Source organism: Solanum tuberosum, unplaced genomic scaffold (genome assembly GCF_000226075.1).
Source record: "Solanum tuberosum cultivar DM 1-3 516 R44 unplaced genomic scaffold, SolTub_3.0 scf00444, whole genome shotgun sequence".
Taxonomy (NCBI): Eukaryota; Viridiplantae; Streptophyta; class Magnoliopsida; order Solanales; family Solanaceae; genus Solanum; species Solanum tuberosum.
Genome location: NW_006239365.1, coordinates 412,375 through 419,252, shown reverse-complemented (window position 1 = coordinate 419,252; position 6,878 = coordinate 412,375).

Below are 6,878 nucleotides of genomic sequence, written 5' to 3'. Positions count from 1 at the left end.
AATTTACGTATCATATCTAAAAAATTAGTGCATGATACATTACTATTTATGTATTTCGTTTAAATTGATAAGTATTGTATTTATACTAGATACATTAAATAAGTAATTGTTGCCCATAAGATGTTAGATTTGAGATCGATATATTACTGTGTGGTAATTGTCATGTTAGATTTGAGATCGATGCATTACCGTGTTGTAGTTGCTACGTAATCGATACATTTAGTATAAATTTAAATTTACGTATCATATCTAAAAAATTAGTGCATGATACATTACTATTTATGTATTTCGTTTAAATTGATAAGTATTGTATTTATACTAGATACATTAAATAAGTAATTGTTGCCCATAAGATGTTAGATTTGAGATTGATACATTACCATGTGGTAGTTGCTATGTAATTGATACATTTAGTATAAAATTGAATTTACGTATCATATCTAAAAAATTAGTGCATGATACATTACTATTTATGTATCTCGTTTTAATTGTATTGTTACGGGATACATTAAACATGTAATTGTTTCCCATAAGTTGTTTGGTTTGAGATCGGTACATTTAGTATAAATTAGTATTTATGTATCATGCCCGTATAATTTGACGTAGCTATGTATCATATACAAAATAAATTATGAATATGATAAACAATGATTTTGCTATAAAATAGTGCTGCACATACATAACAAACATATGATACATACCCATATATATAAGTGACACTTTTTATGATTTGTTTTTGTCCTAATTTTCTCCACGTTTGTTTTGTCATGTCCATATATAGGTGGTTTATTGAGTCTACATTCTAATCATCTCTCTAATAGTAAAATACTTGTCTTTGTGTATGAAAAGCTACCCCAATATTCACATGATTTTCCTGTAAAAAAAAAGGAACTTGAAAGAAAAAAAATAAAGAATTACCTCTTGATTAACTTTAAATCATTAGCTGGAGAGAGAAAATATTTAAAATTCAAAATAAATGAGTGATAAAGGTAACTGGTGATATAGTGGAGTGATTATAGGCATGAAAAAGGGGGGGAAACAGTGGAGTTGGAAGATTGAAAGTTATGTATCTGGAAAGGAGAGAGTTTGAGAAAATAGAGGGATTTTTGTATTTATTTTTTTTAAATGATAGGGAATAATAAAAAATAGGGTAAGAAAAAATGTGTAGTTAGGTAATTTTTCCAAATATTTATACTTAGATGTCTCATTACTTTTATAGCTTTTTTTTTATTTTAAAATGGCATATAATTTGCACCACTGACATCACGTTGATGTCAGCGCTCATCCTTTTTTTCCTCTCTAATAGCATCACAATATACGAATATGCTCTGATGGTATCAAAGAGTAACTGAAGACTACTTCTTCCTCGAAGGACTACTTCTTCCTCCTTGATACCAACAAAGTTTAATATACTTTGGTGGTATCAATGAGTAACTGAGCAGTGTTCTCAGTGAGGTTTGCTTCAGCCCTCCTATGAGATTACTCAATCATCTATGATACCATTACGGTATATCTACATATTGTCATGGTATCATTGAGGTATGTTTCAATTCTTTAATATTTTAATTTAAAAACGGTTTAGAAAGAGTCCAAATTTAGATACAATTTTTTTAAAATTTGCAAAAAGAGGAAAAGAGAAAAAATATATATTAAATATTTTTTCTACTAATTTAGAGTTTAATAAATAAGATTGTGACTTTAATAATTTTTCTCTTAATTATTTCTTATTTATTTCTTAAAAAAAGAGTTCAATCATATATGATACTGATAGGGTATCAATATATTGACGGAGTATCATAGAGGATTAAACTCAGTACTATATGATACAGATATGGTATCAATATACCGACGGAGTATCACAAAGAATATGTTCTCTACTAATTTAGAGTTTAATAAGTAAGATTGTGACTTTAATAATTTTCTCTTAATTGTGTCTTATTTATTTCTTAAAAAGAGAGCTCAATCTAGGGTATCAATATACCGACGGAGTATCACCGAGGATTAAGCTCAGTCCTATATGATACTGATATGGTATCAATATACCGACAGAGTATCACAAAGGATTAATTCATAGTAGTGATGACGACGTTATGCGCAAAATAAGAAAGTAGAAAAGTGGGGTAAGTGGGTAAATAATTTGGGTCATGGATCCATTAAGGATAAATAATTTGAGCAACTTACAAAAATGACTATAGTTTTAGCGTTATTAGATTACAATAGCTACCTTTTTAATCAAAAAAGGAAAGAATAGTTATAAGTATTATATTTACCCAAATAGCTATAGTTTATGTCTAAATCTCGTTGTATTCAAAGTATTTATAGATTATTATTTTTTAAAATACCATGATACATTTTTAAATATAATGCACTAAATAAGGGATTTTTTGTTATCACAATTGTCTGGCCTTTAATTACGTCCTTTAAACTCTCAATATTCCATTATCAAATTAACAAGAAATAATGACATATTCAGAGCATATACTCTTGTATTCTTATCTATTTAATAATAAAATTGAAATACAACAAACTCAAAATCTGATTTAAAACATAAAATTTGATTTAATGCATACGGTAAATACATTGTGTGTATATTTAGCATGTTAATACGACTATTGAATACACACATGAATAGTATAGATATACAAATGATATGTATGCATAAGAATACAACAATTCACTAACATACATTGGATACAACGGACTCAATATATCCACATTTTAAATTTTTGTTAATAATTCAATACAAGTGACATTAATGACACCTAATACAATAGAAGTATCTCATTGTATAAGTATTCTACTGCATAAAAATTTGAAAAGTATTAAAATTAACAATTTCTTCCTCCTGTTCAAATTATATAATATTCATATGAATACAACAATTGACTAACATACTTTGAATACAATGAACTCATATATTTACTTGAACAATATAAGTATTAATGTATCATGTACCACCTAACAATATGACAAAACTAAAACAATACAATTATACAGGTGTATAACCCATCAATATGTCATTACGAATCTTTGTTCGCTTCTCGATCTCTATTGCAATAATAGAGCCTGAAATTTTGACTTGCTCTTGAGTGATACACAAATTAAACGAAGGTACTTCTTTCAATAATTTATCAAAAAATGTGTACCTCTTGCGATCCTCTTCGGAGTACTAACTTCCGTCATTGTAATGGTGAAAAAAAACCTTCAACCAAAACCCTATAAAGATAGATGAAACGTATAAACAACTATAACCTTCGATGAAAAAGAGAAAAAAATGGAATTAGAAGATATTTGATGAATTTGAATCACAAAATAGCTCATGAAATTATGCCAAGGATCATTAATTGTGAGGAAATTTGGGGGAAAGAGACGGTGATTGGGGGATAGATTGAAAGAGAGAAACTTTGAAGTATAAAAGGGGGTTGAAAAAACTTAATTAGGTTTTTAGAATTATATTTGCTATTTAATGATTAAATATATCCATAAAAAATAAATAAAGTATACTATAGATATATGCTTTTAATATGTATTGTAGTTTGCTACTTTTTGTAGTTTTTCCAATTTGGATTGGATCCAATTTAATTAAAATAGTTTCACAATTGAGTCTAATTTGTGTATTTTTTCCTTTTTTAAAATGAACTTTTTTTCCAACTAATTTACAATTAATATTTAATATTTGATCCTATTAAAATAAAATGTGCAAAAATAGCTTTTAGTCATAGTTTTGCACAATAAATTATGACAATCTATCATAATTTTGTGGTCAAATTCTGGTGATTTGTTAAGATTTGCAATTAAATATTTAGAAATTTCTTAAAATTTTGCCATAAATCATGATGGTTCATTAGGATTTATGACAAGTCAAGTTTCACACACTAATTAAATTCATTAAGATTTGTTTTCTTTTACAAAAATACATATTAGAAAATATCACAAAATTACAGGTCATTAGGGATAAATAATGCTTGGATTGATCATGAGAAAATTTACTTATTTATACAAGATTTAGTTATTGTTTTTTTAGTTATTTCATCCTTTATAAAACATAAAATAATATATAGATTCCTCTAATTTATCTGGTAAACAACTTAGAACAAAAAATATCGCTTTGTATTTTTTTTCAGAAAAACAAATCTTCATTTGCTCAACCTATCATTCAAATTAATGGCATTTAAAAATGCAGAAGGAATTTTATAAAGAGTATTTAATGTAATTATTGCATTGCTACTTGACAAAAAATTGAAAGAATACACGAATGCATTAAAGCACAAAGTACATCAAGTTACAGTAAAATCGCACTAAATTAATATATGTGGATTATGAAATATTATTATTTTATAAATATACTATTTAATCGATGAGTTATTATTTATTAATTTAAAGAGTATTTGACACCGCAAAATTCATTCGAGGATAAAATCTCAGAGATATTAAATGAACTCACTTGTGAAAACGTCATTCATGAACTTGATGTCATTATTAATGACCTCGGTTACTGCAATAAAATAAATGTTAATAACCTGTTGGATGAGTTAAAAAATGATACATGTTCAGGGATTTTCAAACCTTAGAAGAAATTGTGGATACCATTGTAAAAAGTAATGTTGATGATAAAGTTGAAGATGATACAATATTTTTTGAACCACTTACGCGTAAGGAAGCACTTATCGCATTTAGAATTCTTCACAATTTTATGGTGCAGTTCGAAAACACAACACCAAAACTTTTGGATGCAATAAGAAAAGTTAGAGATGAACTTCAACTAAATTTAAATTTTAACAAAAAAATAGAACACAATAGAATCATATTTCACTAAATTGTCTTAGATATATTTGTACTTTTAAAGAATTATTAAATTAGAATATCAATGGGACCACATATTTATATAGGAGTCTTATGAAATTATATTATCTTATTATCTTATCGAAATGGGTGATTTTCCCCATTGGCCCAAGACCGGAAGAAAATATTATCTTAAGGAGGTTATTAATTAACTAAGTATTAATTTGGGGAATTTTCGCAAATAGTCACTATAATAAATTTAATTATGCTCCATAGCTATAGTTTGCATATTTACTGGTTGTAGCTACTATTTAAGTTGTCTCGTTTGTAAAATTCACGGGTATATTTGTATAATTCAGTTGTTTTGTATAAACTCGAAATAACGAATTTATACAATTACAAACATCTAAAGTGTACATAGTTATATAAATTATATTATACAAAATTACATTATAAAAAAGATACATATTGGATTATACAAATTCTGAATTATACAAAACTAAAAGGTTGAGCCGTGTAATTATAACTAAAATTAGGTCGCAAATTGTAATTAAGGTAAACTATAGTTATATTAACTAATTAACTAATATATGTTTGCTTATACACGTAATTTTCCCTATATAATAAAGCTTTACCATAATATGAAAAATTAATCTGAATTTACTTATGTATCCCTAGACGATCCTAAATTGCTCTTTGTAATCTCTTATTACATAAGAAAAAGAAAATATTTCATCAAATTAATGATAAGTAAATTTTAGGTTTAGCAAACATAAAAATCATATTTGTATGTTATAGTTATAGTTTGTATAATTACGCTCTATAACAAACTTTATATTTGATATGGCTATTAATCTGTATATTTCGGTATACATATATATAAAAATTTGCATTTGTATATTTCGGTATACAAACTAAAACATAGTAATTGTATATAAACAAAATTACTACATATATACAACACATATGTTTACCGAATGAGTCCTGCAAAATCTGTATTTGTATATTTCGGTATACAAACTAAAACATAGTAATTGTCTACAAACAAAATTACTATATATATATACAACACATATGTATACCGATTGAGTCCTGCAAAATCTGTATTTGTATAGTTCGGTATACAAACTAAGACATAGTAATTGTATATAAACAAAATTACTACATATATACAACACATATGTTTACCGAATGAGTCCTGCAAAATCTGTATTTGTATATTTCGGTATACAAACTAAAACATAGTAATTGTCTACAAACAAAATTACTATATATATATACAACACATATGTATACCGATTGAGTCCTGCAAAATCTGTATTTGTATAGTTCGGTATACAAACTAAGACATAGTAATTGTATATAAACAAAATTACTACATATATACAACACATATGTATACCGAATGAGTCCTGCCAAATGACAAAAAACATGGAATGTTTGTTACGAATTACAAATAAAATAAAGGATAAACTACATAACTACACATACATCACTACCATATATACTATATATACCTCTAGTTTAAAATAATTACATATATTACCACTTTTAATATTTATATCATATATTTTTAAAAATTTAATCAGATACACTAATCCCTTAAATAAGGAATTGAATAATTATCTACTCCTTAATTAATGGTCCATATCCATTAACAAGTCAAATCATCTTCTTCTTTTTTCACATATGCCGTTTCCTCCATGTTCAAATCAACATTATACATATATGTTTGTTTTGATTATTTTATTATTCTCACGTATTTTGATTTTGTATCTGAGTTAGAGTTCATAATGTTCTGAAGTTCAATTTTATAGAATTTTACAAAGGTTTTATATTTTTTGATTTTGTTGTTTCTCGGACATTTTTAATGGTTGAACATTCCCAAAATCGGATGATTCTCGTCAAAGGTACTACATATTAACAATACTATACTAAATCAAACAACTTTTATTTGCTCATTTTCACTCATCAATTTCTACTGACTCTTCATCCGCTAACATTCAAGTCGAGAATAGATCTAAGTATAGGAATGACTCAATCAAGATGAAGAATTACGCCAAGCTTTAATTAAGAGAAAAAAATACACCATTAGA